Source organism: Musca domestica, unplaced genomic scaffold, assembly GCF_030504385.1.
Source record: "Musca domestica strain aabys unplaced genomic scaffold, Musca_domestica.polishedcontigs.V.1.1 7, whole genome shotgun sequence".
In the NCBI taxonomy this organism is placed as follows: Eukaryota; Metazoa; Arthropoda; class Insecta; order Diptera; family Muscidae; genus Musca; species Musca domestica.
In genome coordinates this window covers 5,437,087-5,456,394 of record NW_026712383.1, presented here as the reverse complement: position 1 = coordinate 5,456,394, position 19,308 = coordinate 5,437,087, and the positions used below count along the sequence as shown (strand labels likewise).

Below are 19,308 nucleotides of genomic sequence, written 5' to 3'. Positions count from 1 at the left end.
AATTCGCCTTCACAATTTATTGCATTAATATTTCATTTCCGAAAATTCCCAAAATATGAAATTAATTAAGAAAATTGAAATAACAAAATTTGAAAATTGATATATCTCTTGGCTTCGAGTAAAATGAAATGCGTCTCCATATGACATACGACATGTGACAAATTTATATATCTACGTCACATTACATTATAATCTAACTTTGTTAAGCTTATTTGATAAACTGGTATCTCTTGGGGATATCAATTCCAAAAGACACTTTAACAATAATTCCATGGCTTATATAAGCTGCAGAAGATTGTGAGTAAGAAAAAAATCCAAGAAAAGAACAGGCCACATTTTGAGACAATAAGAAGACTTAAGGATACTATCACTTGCAATAGGAGAACAACAACAAAAAAACATCATCACAATTCCGACAAATTATTGTATTTCAAAGCATGGGACAATGTTATTATGACTTACTTAACAAAATAACATGAAGAGAATGGTTTTGGTACGCAGTGTGAGAGTGTGATAAGAGAGGGAGAGAAAGAGAGAGTGTCAGAGAACCATAGTCCGGCGAAAGCAAACACACACACACATCCATACCCATCATTTGACTTCAGTTAGCCATGAAATAGACATCCATTAGTTGCTGCAAAATAGTGGCATTACCACAGCCACAACAATCAAAGTGAACATTTCAACAATTTGTAGCAAATCGCTGCAGGTTATCATTATAGCCATGTTTGTGTGATTGTGTTTGTGTGTGTGTGCTGAGTAGCTTGTGTTGTGTTCATCCTCTTTAGAGGCGATATATAACAAAGGGATATTACGTCCTTTATGACAGATTATATATCCATCCACTTTGTATTTCATGGCATTGCAATGCGATTCTGTCGATGCTTAGTTGCTGCCGCTGTTGTTCACTTCATGTCTGCTATGGTCACTTGGGTTTATGATGACGATGATGATGATGGCTCTTTCAAGTTGCTACTCCTGATGTTGTTGGATCAATGGCGGCAATGTCGATTGCCATTGGCATGCAATTGTCGATTTGAATAGTTTGAATGCTATTGATTTGCCACAGAGGTTTTCATTGTTTTATAACATGGCTGTTATTTAATGGCAACATTTTCTAGGGCGCCGTTAGTATTTAGTGCCTAGTTTCAATTATGAATTTTTATTGTTGGGACATCCGGAATTATGATTATGGATTTTTGAGAGGCTATCAGATCCACAATTATGGATTTTGAAGAAAGTTTTTAAAGAGGATTGCTCTATAATATTGGCTTTTAAAGGAATTTTTGCACGGACTATTTTAGATTTGATCATGAATATTCTTTTCGAGGACTATAATAGTAGATCTAAATATTTATATTAAGGACTGACTGAGCTACAAGTATTAATTTTTAAAGATGGACTGTAAGTGCTTCAAACGAAGATTTTTTACATAATTTGTGGCAATGGCTTCTGAAATATTTCGTTATTATTTGATCTTTTAAGAACATTTATAAATGGACTATTAAGGCTGTACTCTTGAATTTGTGAATATTAGTTTTTCAGGACTGGAAGAGCTATAATCATCGATTATTAAATTGTATCTCTGCAAGGATTAGCCAGGGTGATAATCACGAACTTTTATCAAAAATGTTGGGAACTATCAGTGCTTTAAATTTACACTTTTGAATAATATTTTTTAAGATTTACCAGAGCTACAAACGTCGATTTTTAAAGAAAAATGTTTCAAGGATTAAAAGATTTTGATTTTTATGATTATGGTTTTTAAATATTTTATTCTAATAAATAACAAAGCTATAGTCACGTATCTTTTAAAAATATTTTGAGGACTATTAGAGCTACAAACGTAGATTTGTTAAGAATACTTTTGAAAGGATTTCAGTCTTTTAAATGTGGATTTTTAAAGAATATTTTTTAAGGACTTTCTATATTTTGAATGAATCTCAGCGTCATTACCGAGGATTTTTAAAGAATATCTTTTATAGAAATTTGAAGTACTTCAAACGTGGGTTTTAAAATGGATTTTTATAGAATATGTTTTATGGACTGTCAATTTTTAAAAATATTTCTTCAAGGACTATGCCAGCTATAAACGGGAATTTTTAAAAAATTCTTGAAGGGTCACAAAACTGTACTTTTAAATAATATTTTTAAAAGGACTTTAATTGTGGGATTCTTCAACTATATTTTTAACAACCTCCAGAATTATAATAAAAAAATAAAAAACAAGTTAAAAAAGTCTTAAAGTCGGGCGAGCCCGATTTTATGATACCCAACATTGCATATTTAGTAGAGCTTCACATAACAATTAAAAGTTTTTTATGGGAGAATTAAATCATACAAGCTATGATTATAATTATAATTTAAAGTTCAAAGGACTAAATATGCCGAAGCATTTGTATTTTTTCAATTCGGGCTTGTATTGCCCATTTGGTGCACAATTAACTTGAAATCAGATAAAGATATATATGAGAGCTATATCCAAATATAAACCGATCTCGATAAAATTTGGCAAAGATATTTCTGAGATGTATTTGATGTATTTCTTTGAACATCGTTGTCACGGAGTGCATATTATGGCTGTGGGGAATAAACATAACAAATCGGCTGAACAATTTGTATGGGAGCTATAGCTATTTCTGAACCGATCTTAATATACTAGCTTCTATACTCAATTCGATCGTAAATGCCAAATTCCATCCCATTTGGGCTAATATTAAACGTTTGGTGTACAATAAAAGGCAAATCGGACAATGTTATTTATGGGAATTATTTTTAAGCTCTATTTGTATATTTCCCCAATTATTGTTGTTACAGAGTGCATATTACCGCTACGGAGGATACAAATAGGATGAACAATATATATGGGAGCTATGGCTATATCTGAACAATTCCGATCAAATTTGGCATACTTATTTTCAGGTCTAATTTGGTCGAATGTGCATAATTCCATACTATTTAGACTGATATTACACGTTTGGTGCACAAATAAGGCAAATTGGACGAAGATATATAAGGGAGCTATATCTATATTTTGACCGATTATCTCCAATTTCAGTTGGATTCATCTTTGGGCCAAACAAATGATTTCTGAAATCGGGCCATGGAATGTCATTCTATGCAGATCATCAAATGGATTTATAGGTTTATGTCGTTTCCTTTTGCCTGTTACAAACAAATGCACAAAGACGTAATACCCTGACCACCTTGTGGTGTAGGGTATAAAAGTAAGGATTATCAGAACTTTGAATTGGGATTTTTAAAATATATTTTTTTAAAAGACTAGTAGAACTGCAACTTAGGTTTTATTTTATTTCAGGGGATCAAGTCTACAATAATTGATTTTTTTATTTCTTCAAGGATAATCCCACCTTCAATGGAGGATCTTCGAAATATATATTTTCAAGGACGACGCTCTTTTTATAAAAGTGAATTTTTAACTAATTTTGTCTGAAGGCGATCAAGGTTACAATAATGTTTAAAAAAAATCGAGAACGGGTTTGTTTGAAATAGAAATATAATAGTAAATGTTGTTGGCTATCGGAGAAATAAATATAATATTCATAATCGCGGAGGTATAAATAATATCTTTTGGGAACATAGTGTTTTAAGGTATTTTCTATATCAGAGCTATTTCGTAAGTCCCCAAGGAATAAAGAATCCAAGCCTTTTAGATTCATAATTGTGGATTTTAAGTGAAAAGAATGGACAATCAGAACTATATTTTCAAGAACAATAATTGTAGGATAAAAACAGTAAGTAAAGGTCGAAAGTGGGTCGGGCCGACTATATGATACCATACACCCCTATGCATACTTTGTAGAGCTACCCCTAAAAAATAAACGTTAGTATTGGTATTTTATGTGAAGTAGATCATACAAACTATGGACTTTTTTTACCCTCAGCCATACGGCTAGAGAGGGTATATATAATTTGATACGGCCAGCAACGTCCCATTGGACCAAATTTTTTTCAGGACATTTGGAATCGTTCACCCGTCCGTTCGCCTGTCTGGCTGGTTGGTGCGCATGACACCTCTCCAAATGGGTGTCTGACTTGGTCCAAAGTTGTATCAATATTATATTCAAACTTAGATCTGGTTCGGAGATGGGCAATATCGGTCGACTCCTTCAGGTATTTCCCCAACAAAAGTTCACAAATGTAGCGGAAAATAATTTACCTCGTAGAAGAAAGGATCAACCGGTTTTTTTTGGAAGTAAGCAAATCCTTATATTTTGTATCAGTGCCAGGTCCAGTCCTTATGGTAGCGACCTCACAACGGCTTAACATTTTCAATCAACATGGAGGTCCTGAAACGCACAGGTCCATAAGCACAAAATCTGATGCGGGATTGGAATATATCGATCAACTCCTTTTGGTACCTACCCTGCAAAGGGTCTACAATTTGCAATATCCAAATCGCTCACAAAATCCAAAATAATCATACGAAAATTTCTAAGTTCACACATTCCATTATTTCTACTAACTCAAGACCTGTGGTTGTAAAAATAAAAATTATGGAATGTGCGATCTGATCCGCCTCACTCCTCCACAAAGGGGTCAAAATTTTTAATAAACCAAACGCCCATAATATAAAAAATAAGCTTTCGATTCTTTTAAAATTCCACGCATCTTAACATTTGGAAAGTTTTTGAACTGTAACATGATAAACGGCTCGAAAGAAAATTTTAATTCTTGGCAAAAACCAAATTCTAATTTAAGTTCATCATTTTCCTGGTTAAAGTCGACGGTACTTGCCAAGACTTACAGCTCTATTTGGCTGGCCATCGATCTAAAGGTTATCTCTCCCACAGTATCAAAAAAGGAAGATAAACAATGGACATTTTTAACAATTTTCATTATTTTATACACGTACCTTTAATTGCCCCATCTTTTCTTAGCTTTTCCATTGGACCGCTTGGACCTGTAGTCGTTATGACATTGCCACATATCCATAATGATTAGTATTCAATCAAATAAAGATAATCCTTGACAACACATTTTATTAATGAATTTTTATGCAAAAACTTTTTACCGCTTTCAAATTTTAAAAAAATCAAATTGAATTTTATTTATAATTTTGACAAGTTTAGCAAATTCTTTTAAACTGTCTGGATATTAATAACAAGGTAGGCCCGCAAAACTAATATTATGTGTACATTAGAGCTCCCTTGCCGGGTTAATCTATATATTTAAGAGTAGTGAAATAACTGACTGACTGACTGACTGAGAATCTTAACCCAGATGAAATGGCTGAAGCTAACTAGCTAGGCGTGTGATAAGGCTGTGTATTTGGAAATTCATACTAAAAGGGTACGAAAAGTACTAAAACTTCGTATTGGACAAACAACAATGAGCCAGAATTCTGAAATTTGGAATTTGAGCCACATGAAGAATAGATGTACCAAAGGGTTTTGGGAAATTTGGACTTTGAGGCAACGAAAAGTTCTAAAATGTTACTAAACTTTTAAAATCCTACCATTTGGTACTGGTAGTAATGGTGAAATAGTGTATGGGAATCAAGGTTGGAAAGTAAATTTGATATATGAAGGAGGTGTTGGAAATCAGTACTAAAAGTGAACAAAAACTACTAAATGATACAAAAATTGGAATAGTTTGGTTAAGGGTGAACGGATGAAACTGAAATTATGAAATTTTGTATTGGGGTCCCTGTTGGTGGTAGGTTTGTAATAAAGAGGTGGTTTTTGGAAATGGGTAATACAAGTGCATGAAAAGTACTAAATAGTACTATATTTGAAACAACTTGGTATTGAGTGAACAGATAGTGCTTGAAATCTGAAATTTGGTATTAGGATTGCTGTTCCCTGCACATATGGAGGTTGTTTTGTAAATGTGTACTATAATTGTACGAAAAAAGCTGAATTGTACTATATTTGATATTGAGTGAAGGGATAGATATAAAAATCTAAAATTTGATTTGGCGGTGGTTTGGCAATGGGTCCAATATATGTACTAAATTATACTAAAGTTCAGGAATAAGGCTGGAATCCTCAAATTTTATATTGAGGTCTCTGTTAGTATCTAGAAATGAGATAATGGTACGAAAAGGCTATATAGTACTAAGTTTAGTATTGGATTAACGAATAGAGCTGAAGTCCAAAAATAGATGTTATAGGAATATAGGATTTGGAAATGCGTACTATTATTGTTTGAGTACCAAATGGTACAATATTCGGTATTGGGTGAAGGAATAAAGCTGAAATTCTGAAATTTTATTTTCTTTTTATTACTGATGGTATCTGGTATTGAGATATGTTGGTGGATTCATTTAATGTGTACTATGTATAATTGTAAGAAAAGTACTTAAAAGTACTAAATTTGGTATTATGTGAAGGGATAGAGCTGGGCTCCTCAAATTTGATATAGATATCATCCTTGATGTCTGTGGTTGGGGATCTGGGTTTGGAAATGTGTACTTTAATTGTACAAAAAGTACTAAATGCTTCTAATATTGGTATTAGGTGAAGGAATAGGGCTGGAATTCTCAAATTTTATATGGATGTCACAGTTGGTGTGTGTGTGATTGGAAGGAGTTGGTTTTGGATATGAGTACTATATTTGTACTAAATTCGGTAACGGGTATCATTTTGTACTAAATGGTACTAAACTAGTTAACGTGAGAAATTAAAAAGCGGAAATCCCAAATTTCGATATTAAGTTTAATATTGGTCTCAGAGGTTGAGACATGGGGTAGAGCTGGAATCCTCAAATTTGATATGGATGTCACAGTTGGTGCCTGTAGTTGAAAGAAGGAATTTGTTTTGGATATTTGTACTTTAACTGTACTAAATGGTCTAAATTCGGTAACGGGTACCATTTTGTACTAAATGGTACTAAATTCGTTAACAGGGGAAAATACGAAGCAGAAATCACGAATTTCGATATTAAATTCAATGTTGTTCTCTGAGGTTGAAACATGGATATTGTATTGAAAATTCGTACCTTAACTGTACGAAAAGAATTAAATGCTATTTAATTTGACATTGGGTGAAGGGATAGGGCTGGAATCCTGAAATTTCATATGGATGCCACTGATGATGTCCACTGATGATATCTCTGTTGATGTCTGTAGTTGAAAGAAGAAGATGGTTCTGGAAATGCGTTCTATGAAGTTGTCTAATATGACACGTAGTATAACTGTAAGGAAAGTATGGTATTAAATTTGGAATTGGGTCTTAGGATAGAGCTGAAATTCTGAAATTTGATTTGGAGGCCACCTTTGGTATATAGTTTTGAGAGGTGAAGGTAGATTTGGAAATACGCACTATAATTGCTCAAAAAGTGCTAAATTGTACTAAATTTTCAGTTAAGCGAAAGGATACAGCTTGAATCCTAAAACCAACGGCGAAACGCGTCGCATAGTGGTGAGTGTTTGATAGTGTCTATCTGGCTTTCCTTTTCACTGCAAATTTCAGATCATTAAGCTCGTCTCGAAAGAGAAAACAAACACATAAATCATATGATCTTCGCCTTAACAAGGCAAAACCCTAAAATTTTATATTGAGGTCGAATTTAAAATTTTAAGTTGCACTTTTCACTGACGATGTAGCGGGCACTTACAAGTCTTCTTTCCTTTTCCTGTAAACGTACTAAAACTTGGTTGTCAAAATACAGATTTGTCTTTTAATCTGACTCAATTTCCGTTGCAATCCAATCACAATTATACATTTTGACATTAATATAGCATTTGGAAATTAGTAGTCATGTACTGACAACTGATTTGCATTTCCTTTAACCAATTCTTAGAATTGATGACTTCCCATATCTTCCACATTCCAAAAAAGGAACCTCCTACTTTTCTCACCAAAAAATCGCTCATCTTATCATCAACTCCGCCCACCCCGTTTTTTGATGACAGTTGACAAATATTTAACTAAAATTTGGCAGCTCTTCCGTTTAATTAAATAAATATCATGAGTTTGTCACCTGAAGAATGGACATGTTCGCGATATCCTTGTTGTATCCTTTCGTAAACCTAACAGCAAGTATTCAAACTTTTGACGTTGATGACGACGATGATGATGACTTTAAATGCATCGCCTGGTTGACGATGACAAACGCGATGGAAGAATTTCCTGGAAATTTTATTATGGCCACCGTGTGACAGTTTTAAAGGTGTCTTTTAGCTGTTCAACACGCTTCGTTGCATGACTAACTGGTTACAAGTGTGACAAGTGTCTTATATATGTGTGTGTGTTTGTTTGTTGGTTTGAAATGTTAAAGGTCCACAATTGAAAGGCATGAATGTCAAAGTTTTGTTGGATAATTGTTGGTTTTAAAGGAAATAGAGGAGATCATTGCTGGAGATTTAAGGGGAGTACCGGTGTCCCAGAGACTTGCTGTTATATATATTAAGAGCGAAGACTTTTCTGAGCCATATAGGTCTAAGTTTTTTAAAACACATCAGAAGATGTCGCTCTATAAAAAATTTTATTATATTGGTTTCAACTCTTTATGACGCAGTCCTAAAAAAATCTCCCGTTGAGGCTTTTAAGGAGGCTTTTGAGACTTTTTAATGACATTATAAGGACATATATACACATAATGTCAGAGTCATATTTAAAGCTACATTTCCCATATTTATGTTAAGCATTTTTATAAAATACTTTAAGGCGCTTCACACAATTTGTTATCTGAAAGGAAACTCTATTTAGTATCGTATATATAAGGTGGCGCACAAGCAATCCTCCTATCAGAAAATGCTATCTATAAATTCTACGATTGGCCCCTAATGCCTTAATTACATCCAAAAAACATCGGAATGTCTGTCAATTACATATGCATATACATATATAACAAATTGTTTGAAGCGCCTTAAGGTATGTTATAAAATGCTAAATATATATTCACAGTAAAAGCGTCCAAACTTTGCGGTACCCACAAAGTGTCAATATTTTCAATAATTATAACCCTTTTTAAATGTGATGTAAGAGTCCGATTGTCTTCAAATTGCACACATAACTATATTTTAATTAACCCAAGGTCTGGTATGAACATGATATATATCTGCGGACAAAGAGTTCAAGATTTTGAATACCCATGAAGCTTATATAACGCGAAATTACCATCCGAATCCATTCAGACTTGGTACATCTCAATATTTATATCAACACAAGATCTGTTATAAAAATGGTAGAGATCGGACCACTCCTTCTGGTACCTCCCCCTCAAAGGGTTAAAATTTTGACTAACAAAAACGATCATAAAATCCGAAATAAGCATTTGGTTCTATTTAAATTACACACATCACAATATTTTTATTAACGCAAGGTCTGGTGAGAGGACGGAATATATAGGTCCACTCCTTCTGGTACCTCCCCCACAAAAGGTCGAAATTTTGCATATCCATTAAGCTCATAAAACAAGGAATTAACATCCGAATCTATTCAGACTAGGTATATCTCAATATTTCTATTAATACTAAAATAAAGTTGTAAATATGGTAGAGATCGGACCATTCCTTCTAGTACCTCTCCCACAAAGGGTCAAAATATTGAATAACCAAAACGATTATAAAATCCGAAATAAGTATTTGATTTTCTTGATATTACACATATCCCATTATTTCTACTAACACAAGATCTGCTGTGATGGTGGGATATATCGGTCCACTACTTCTGGTACCTCCCCCAGATTTTCAGATTTTGAACAACAAAACTCTAAAAGAAAGTGAAATAAGCATCCAACTCTATTCGAATCTTACGCTTACAAAAGTTATTACTAACAGAAGACCTGTTGTTATACAGAATGAGATAAAAAAAACTGCAACAAAGTCAAACGCCATAATTTTTACATTTTTTAAATTGTATTCTATAAAAGCAAAAAATGTCGGAAATAGCATCAAATTTTAGAATAAGTCTAGATGGCGCGTGCAGAGTCCTGTTGGAATATCCAATATTCGGCATTTGTTTCTGATTCCATGGTCGATTATTACGAACGGAGAGCGACCATCGACTGTTATGGCGGCCCACATCATCACCATGGCCGGCGCTTGAGCTCTGGAGGCCAACCGTAGGTGCACATTTCCAGCTGACCTCTTTGGCAAGTAAACACGATCATTTTGTTTGTTTACAAACTGCTGGACAACGAATGTTTTTTCATCGAAGAAAACCAAATTCGGCAGTTCACCATTTTCGGCCAATCGAAGCAACTCTTTAGCTCTTTTGAGTCTATTTTCTTTCCTTTGCGGTGTAAGTTCGTACACTTTTTGAAATATCAATGGCTTTACCCCGAGCTCATTTTTCAATATGTGCCGAATGGAATAGTGCGATATGTTCAGCTCACAAGCCATTTTGCGGCCACTGCGACGCTGGTTTCGATCAAGTAGCTTCCTTGACGTCGGGCTACGCTACCAGTATCACGGTAACGAGCGATGGTACGAGGTATGGAAAATTCTCACCAAAATTCTTTTGTACGCTTGTAAACAATATAATGAGCTGTCACTGGAATAATTTTAAAAGCTGTCGGACGACTGGCTTAGAAATGACCGCAGTCTGAAGTTGGTTTCAGTTTTTTCATCTCACCCTGTAAAGTTAAGGAAGTAGTCCAAATAGTCCAAACCTGGCACGTCGTAATATTTATATCATATTTATTCAGGTCCGATACGAAATGGACAATACTGGTCCATTCCTACGGAACCTACTCCATAGAGGGTCAATAATTTGAATAATCATAGCAGAAGTCAAAAGATATTTAAATTATCTAACATTGGCTGATGGTATACATCTGTCGGCAAAGCTTGTTTAGTATATATATTATAAAGTAAAGCGCTTCATTTAAGTTTAAACAATTTTGGGAGCCCTTGAAAATCTACTACAAAAATGATAATTATAAAATATGAAAAAATCATAACACGATGTGGAAACTGTTCTTTGCCTGATTTTTTTGTTCTGTATTACTAGAATCTTCATGAGCCCCTTATAAGTAGATCTTATCCTAGTTCTTTAATTGACAATTTTATCTAATTTGCTTTAACAACTTCATACAACTAACCCACTTCCTGAACTAAGCTCCGATAAAATTGGTTTAAATCCTCAACTTAAAGACGAGCAGGAAATTATGCCAGAAATGCAAAAACTTTTTATATCATTTCTGCCAAATTCCTCATATTAAAACCAGAGCAAGTTACTCATCCGGCCAGCATACATCCACTCATACACACATTCATACATACATATGAATATGACACATCATGAATAAATGTCAAAAGTTTTGTCGTCAGATTTAACATTTATTGTTGTTTGCCATTCTTTTCATCTTCTTCTTCCTCAGCTGCCTCTCTCTCTTCCTTCTCGCATTGTCTCAGTGTCAGCAACATCATCAGTTTTGTGTGATTAGCACCCGTAATTATTTTAATGATGACAGAGAGAAGAAGATGATGATAACACACAGATATTGTCAACTACCTAGGTGCTCATTTTGTTTTATGAACATGTGTCAGCAATACTCTCAGCACGGAAAACAAACCAGAGGATGTAAACTGTAACCTTTGGCACAGTTTGTAAAGATTTGCTGCTTGCCAAGATTACTCTGAAACAAGGAGATTAACATCACACATGCATAATAGGCGACGCACACACACTGTTAGACATATGCATACTCATGGAGAGAACAGCATTTTGATTGAGTGAGTGTGAACCCGTGTGTGTGTGCCTGTGTGTGAGAATGTGTTTTCCATGTTTTTGTTATTTGTGTTCTGTGCTGTGAAGAGCAACAGTTGTTATTCTGTTGTGGTCGACCCCAACAAATTTCGCCATTACTCACAGCCACAGCCACATACACACGCACAAGCACACACAGAGCACACCGCCACTTGTTGTGGGAATTCTAACTAGCACTCTCGCTTTTCATGTGTAAAGGTGTACAACACACAAACCGACACCTATCACATGTTTTTCATAAAGCCAAACAAATGGGAAAACAACATTGAATGGAAATCACACGACAAAAAAAACACAACGCAGAACGCAACAACATTTAATCAAAAGAGATACAGAGCAGCAAATGAGAGGGTGGGAGAGAACAAAACATGACTCGTTTATAAAGGCAACAAAGCAGTCACTTTGTTTTAATGTCAGTAGGGTAATGGAGAAATTCGGTGTATTTGGAACAACGACTGGAATATATAGGGCAACGATATGGGATATATTAGGATAGGAAAGGGAAATATATCGACTATTTTTGGGCTGTGTATGGATAATAAATATCCACGATACCGGTAGGGATATGAGAACATATATTCTTGTCTAGCACATAGAAAATATAGCGACTCGATGTGGGTAACATTAAAGCAGAATACGGGCAATATTAAGACACTATATGTGGCAGTATATGGGTACAAATTTATGATTTATGATACAAATTTATGATTTTGGATATATAAGGTCTTCTAAAATATAAATTAGTCAGTATACGACAGCGTGTCCGCATAATAAGGAAATCATAGGAATAATGAGAGAACACTTTATGGGAAAAATAAGGACAGGATATGAGAAATATAAGCTCATATTTGGTCTGTTCCATTGTAAAATGATATCAAGGTGGGTCACTGCTACCAATCTATTTTAATTTCTTTTATTTTCTTGGCTTAACATGTCAACCATAGTGAGAAAATTTTCAAATTCAGTTGTAATCAAATTCCTATTACAACGTATGTATGGACCAAATTTACACCTTTCGTTGTAAAATAAATCTTTAGAAATATTCAAGATTGTTGTCATTTCTAAGCCACTCGTCCGACATTTTAAAATTATTCCAGTGATAACTCACTATATTGGTTTCAAGCGTACAAAAGCATTTTGGTGAGAATTTTCCAGAAAAAAAAAATTATTCGTGATGGAATTTAAGCGTGATAGTCTAATTTCTTTATATTTGGCTGGAAACCCACAAGTGGCTATCGTTAGAGCACTCCAGAATTTAAATGTGAATAAATCATATGTTTCTCGTACCATTGCTCCTTACCGTGATACTAGAAGCGTCAAAAAAGTGGACGGAAGAAAACAGCAATATCAGCAGAAACGGAAGTTGCCGAAAAATGGCTCGTGAGCTGAACGTATCGGAATATTCCATTCGGGAAATATTGAAAAATGAGCTCGGGGTAAAGCCATTGAAACTCCAAAAAGTTTAAGAACTTACAACGCAACAGAAAGAAAATAGACTCAAAAGAGCCAAAGAGTTGCTTCGCTTGGCTAAAAGTGGTGAACCGTCGAATTTAGTTTTCTCCGATGAGAAGACATTTGTGGTCCAGCAGTTTGTAAACAAACAAAATGATCGTGTTTACTTGCCAAAGAGGTCAGCTGAAAATATGCACTTTCGGTTGGCCACCAGAACTCAAGCGCCGGCCATGGTGATGGTGTGGGCAGCCATAACAGCCGATGGTCGCTCTTCGCTCGTATTAATCGACCATGACGTCAGAATAAATGCCAAATATTATGGCGAAAATATTCTGGAGTATCTGTATTAAAGCCTTGGGCACGCAAACATTTTGGCGACAGACCTTGGACATTCCAGCAGCCCAAGAATGGTTACAAAATGAGGTTCCTCGCTTCATTTCCAATGCACAATGGCCGTTTGAAGGCCATAATTCGTGCGAAGGGTGACCAATTCGAACAAATCTAAAGTAATTCTAAAATTTGATGCTATTTTGGAATTTTTTTTATTTCAATCAATTAAATTTAAAAAAATTTACAATTTATGGAATTTGACTTCCTTGCCGTTTTTTATCTCACCCTGTATTATGCTTCATAGAAATAACGTTTTAAAAACCCAATCTTCCTTTGTACGAAATCCGTTCATGTTTGGGCGACTTGTGTGTGGGATAATTTTCGAAGGAAGTATGTGCTTTGGTTCAAACTTTCAAATTTTATATAAATCTATATATATATAATCAAATGTTGTTCGTTGGTAATGAAATCAGTTGAGAAAGGCTGAACCGATTTGCATAGTTTTTTGTACAAACGTTCGTCATACCCCGAGTTAGGTTTTTAAAGAAAAAATATTGACCTAAAATCCTTATATTTACCATTCCTAAGTATTTATTTGGAGGCTGAGAAACTGACCACGCCTACTTTTTAATCTTTATACAAACCAATTGTTGTTCGTTGGTAATAGAACCAGTTGAGACCGGCTGGAACTATTTGGATATTTTTTTTTAATGTTCGTCCTACCCCGTTTTAGGTTTTTATGCAAAGAGAAAATGACCAGTGGCCAAAATCATTTATTTGATTTATCTAAAATCTAAAATCGATGTATCTAAAATCCTAATATTTGCCAAAAACCATGAAGATATCTGTTCCACAGTTAGTATACGACGTAATCTTGACTCAATCAGTGAAATACCGAATGTGAAGAGGCATTGTAATATGCGGACTATACAAAATAGTGGAGTGAATTGAAAATATAGTAGGAAAAGGATTCATATACTCGGAAAATTTTTCCGAACCCTTAAAAGTAACCTTAAATCATAGGTAACGTTATACGGGCACTATGCGCTATCGCCAGTAATTACACTGCGCCGCAGACAATCATGGGGTTAAGAAATTTTCGGTTGGTAAATAAAAATCCCAAAAGAGTGGTTTACGGTTCTAACTTTTTTATAGTCCATTTTATACAGCTTTACCATACACAAAGGGCCACAAATATTTTGCCCTATACTCCGCAAAAGTTACGATAAAGTTTTAAATTTGATACAGTCCTAGGGGTTACATGAGGAATCATTTGTACAAAATATGTATCAGGTTGGTCTACATTGTGATATAGCCCCTTTCAAAATCCTCAAATGTTGGTAATTTGAGATTTTAGAAAGAAAAACAAATTATTTCAAATAACTATTAGTATAGGACCATGCTTAATTATTACTCTTATGTGGAGGTATCCGGTGATTTTAGCTATTACCGGGGGTTTGGTCACATTTTTCAATTGATTTTGCCCTTATTTGGCATATAGCTTCTGGTAGAAGACCTCTTCGCGGAAATTTTTCAATGTCAATCTTTCGGAGTAGGACTCATATAAAAGTACCTCCTGATTTTACCTACTTCGAGGGTTTTGATTATATTATCGAATCGATTTGACATAAAATGGGGGTAGAGAACCAACTTACATGGGCCTATTATAAACAGTTAAGGTATACTATTTAATACATATTTATTTATGTTTCGAACTCTCAAACTACAACCTCTTACTGAAAAATAAGATCAGGTTTTTTGAAAGACGAATTTATTTCTATTTTAACGAGTCATAATTTATGCTAAAAATTGTGCCACTTATGTGAGCCAGATTTGTGAATTATTATGCTTTAAAAACTATGCATTAAAGACTAAAACTACGGGCCGGCAACACGGACTGGGCCAGCTAGTTCCATATAAAGTTAAAAAAGTACATTCGTTTGGTGGCATGCTGTCTTAATCACAAAGACAGTCATATGCGGAGAAGAAGATATGTCTTTCGATAAACCCACTTATATTTTCTAACTTGTTGCTACATATTTTGCATCTCCAAAATTTGCTCCCTTTAAAACCTTTGCATTCCTACGTACCATTACGCACCGTTCTTTAAACATCAATTTCACCTAACATCAATGTGTTTTCCACCTCGCGACATCTGTTATTGTCACACCGCTCTTAGTTACAAACGTACACTTACACATACCCAAAGATCCTTTTCATGTACGAACAACACAAATACATTCATAAATCTGTGTAACGAAAGCTTAATGCCATAACCAACAGATGTTGTGAGTTATGGAAGATGTCATGTAAAGACCCGGCACACAAAGCCACCAACCACGCTTACAAAGATACGCTCACACACACACACACACACACACACCAATAGCGAACTCAGATATGTATTTGTGTTGTTTCTTTTGGTAAATGGTTTTGTTTAGACCAAGTTTATTATTGTAGTTGATGGTAGGTTTGGTGGGAGAGCCGCGACTACAATAATAACAACATCAGAGAATATTTTCATAAAATAACAACAAGAACACCAATATCAACTTCCATCTAATTTGACACCAACACACGCACACACATCTTCCACAACGTGTTGTTCATTTCTCAAAGCAACATTTATTTCACTCTCTTTTGTTTATTTGCCTGTGTGTGCGCCCGTCTGCCAACCTATAACTTTGTGTTGAAGTTCTCCCCTGGCTACCTCCCTCCCTCACCCGCTTAAAGCATTGACTGCATTTCCCTGAAAACACAAAAACAGCGCCATTTATTTATGCCAATGTCGCAACATCCTGTTGCACATTTATCCTCTGTTCCAGTTTCCCGCATTCATAAAATATCCTCGGAAAGAACTGATTTTGAGTGGAAACCGTGAGGCTCTATTGTACTTCCAGCACAATGATGATTACACTGACAAATGCGGATTTTGCAAAGAACACAAAAAACTAAAAGAAGATAAAGTAAAATGAAAAAGAAAGGGAAATCTATCTGCATGCGTCAAAGTGGCATGCTAGATGTGTGCCATTTAAGAACTTAAAGTTGTGCGGTAATAAATATGAATTTGTTAAAATGAAATTTTGTGTGGTACTGAAAAATGCATGAGCTTTCAAATTAAATATTGGGCTGTAATTTAAAAAAAAAAAAACTCAAAAATTTCAAGAAGTGGCAGTAATTTTTACTAGATCGACTACAAATGTCACGAAACTGATTTCTTCCAAAGAGAGCTAGGTACTTACATCGTTATTTCGTTGAAGCACAATTTGATCGCATTATATGGCTGAGGGAAAAAAATATAATTGATTGATATCTATGGTCTGCCTTGCATTTATTGTACCATGTTTAGATCCCACAGAGTACCTCTGCTTAGCATATTACCATATTGTCTTCCCAGAGAGTAGAAATCGTCCTCATACAGGCTTTTTCAACCGAATCAGCTACATGTAGGCTCAATATTTAATAAAGCCCCCACAAGGATGCCTTCCTATCTAATATGAATTTTTAACTGACCTATTTCTAAGATCACCTACTTGCCGAAAATCCAACAAATTTACGAATATCGAAAACCTCTTCCCTTAACTAAAATTTCGTTCCTATTTTTAAACACAAATATTGATCAGGGTCCATTGAAATGAAACCCAACAAAAATGCATGTGTATGAGAAAAAGATAGGAAAGAGAGAGAGAGGGGATGTATGAGTGAGTTATTGATTCGATCAAAACGATTGAAAAAAAATATTAAAAAATTAGCAAATGCCCGCTACTTCGTTAGCATTTAATATTTTAGATTCGTATTAGGCCTTTTATACCCTCCACCATACTATGGAGCGCATATTAAATTTGTCATTCCGTTTGTAACTCCTCGAAATACTCATGTCAGACACAACAAAGTATATATATTCTTGATCAGCGTAAAATTCTAAGTCGCTTTAGCGATGTCTATCTGTCTGTCTATCCGTCTGCCTGTCCGTCTGTTGTAGTCACGCTATTTTTCGAACGAACTGAGGTAGAAGGCTAACATTTTGCACACATGTTTATTTTGCAAGTAGGTTAAGTTCGTAAATGGGCCATGTAGGTCCACGCTTTTATATAACCCCCATATAATGGTACCTCCCGATATTCGTTATTTTGATGATTTTAGCAACATTATACACAGGCATTGTTTCAAATTTGGTATTTAAAGTTGAAAATGGATACTACAGCCTAAGACATAAAATTGTCTGTGCAGGTCCACGCCTTCGTATAGCCCTTATATAACGATACCTCCCTATATTCGGTATTTTGATGATTTTAGCAACATTATTCACCAGAATTGTTTCAAATTCGATATTTAAAATCTGTAATGAATACTACAGCCTATAACAGAAAATTTTCTGTGCCCCCATATAACGGTTCCTCCCAATATTCGGTATTCTGATGGTTTTAGCGTCATTATTCACCGGAGCTGTTTCAAATTACGTATTTAGAGTTCGTAATGGGAACTACAATCTGTAACAGAAAATTGTCCATGCGGGTCTTCGTATAGGCCCCGTATATCAGTACTTCCCTATATTCGGTATTTTGACAATTTTGGTACAATACTCACCGAAATTGTTTGAGATGGCGTATTTGAAGTTCGTAATGGATGCTACAGCCAGTGACAGAAATTGTCAATTGCAGGTCTAGGTCTTCGTATAGCTCCGATATAAGAGTACCTCCTTATATACAGTATTTTGATGATATTAGCTACATTATTCACCGTTTCCATTTCAAATTTCGAGTTTAAATATGGTAATGGCTTATGACAAACAATGCCTATGTAGGTACACGCCCAATAAACCCCAATATAATGGCTATATTTGGTTTTTTTAGATTTTACAGAATTTTTAACGAATTTTATTTTTGGAAAATTTTCAAATACATTCCAAATGGTGGAGGGTATTCAAATTGCTTATTAACTTGTTAGTACTCCAAATGCACAATTTATTCCGTTTGACAAAATTTTTTAATCAAAACTTCAAATATCGTATTAATTATTCAGACTTTCAAGTATTAATATATTATTAATTTTTTTATTTTTCGGAGAGAATTTAAAAAATTGTAGCTCTATTCCTTTACCCAGTACCAAATTTAGTAACATTTAGTACGCATATCCAAAACAATCTGCATCTCTCCATCCTTAAAATCAATAACGATCCGTAATTAGTACCAACTAGTACTTTTCGAACAATTATAGTACGCATTTGCAAAACCACCACCACCAGATACCAACATAGGACTAAACTTCAAGATTCCATCTCTATTCCTTTACCCAATATCAAATTTTAGTACCACTTAGTATTTTTCAAACAATTATAGCGCACGTTTTCGAATCACCTCCAAATCTTAACCACAGACACAAACAGTGACATCTATATCAAATTTCAAGATGTCAGCATTATCTCTTCACCCAATACCCAATTTAGTACCATTTAGTACTTTTCGAACAATATGGTACACATTGCCAAAACCATCTACATATCTTAACTACAGACACCAAAAGTGATCTCAAGATAAAATTTCCCAACTCCAGATCTATCGGTTCACACAACTCTAAATTGTACAAAATTTAGTACACATAAGTACGAATTTCCAAAACATCCTATATAGCCCAATCTTATACTCCAAATTTCCAAATCTACTTTCGTACCTTAAACATAGAATCCCAAAGAAATCAATTTCTGGCCCATCGGTTCGCTGAAGTACAAATTTTACCAAGTTTAGTACCATATAGTACAGATAAGTACGGATTTCCAATGATTCCTATATACCCCAATCCAACACTCCCACAGTAATCCCAATTTCAAAATTTCAGCATTCCATCC

The 19,308-nt window shown here is 34.7% G+C and overlaps 1 protein-coding gene across 2 annotated transcripts in view; it reads right to left on the bottom strand.

Annotated features, from left to right (window-relative positions):
- Nucleotides 1–19,308, bottom strand: part of LOC101890039 (short neuropeptide F) — a 280,844-nt gene that overhangs the window by 206,647 nt on the left and 54,889 nt on the right. The window contains exon 1 of one of the 2 annotated variants that reach the window (XM_059129915.1): nt 4,877–5,024. The exons of the other annotated variant lie outside the window; for it this stretch is intronic. The gene's annotated coding sequence lies outside the window, so the exon portion shown is untranslated. Of the gene's footprint in view, nt 1–4,876; nt 5,025–19,308 lie in introns of those variants that run through there. 2 annotated transcript variants of the gene reach the window in all.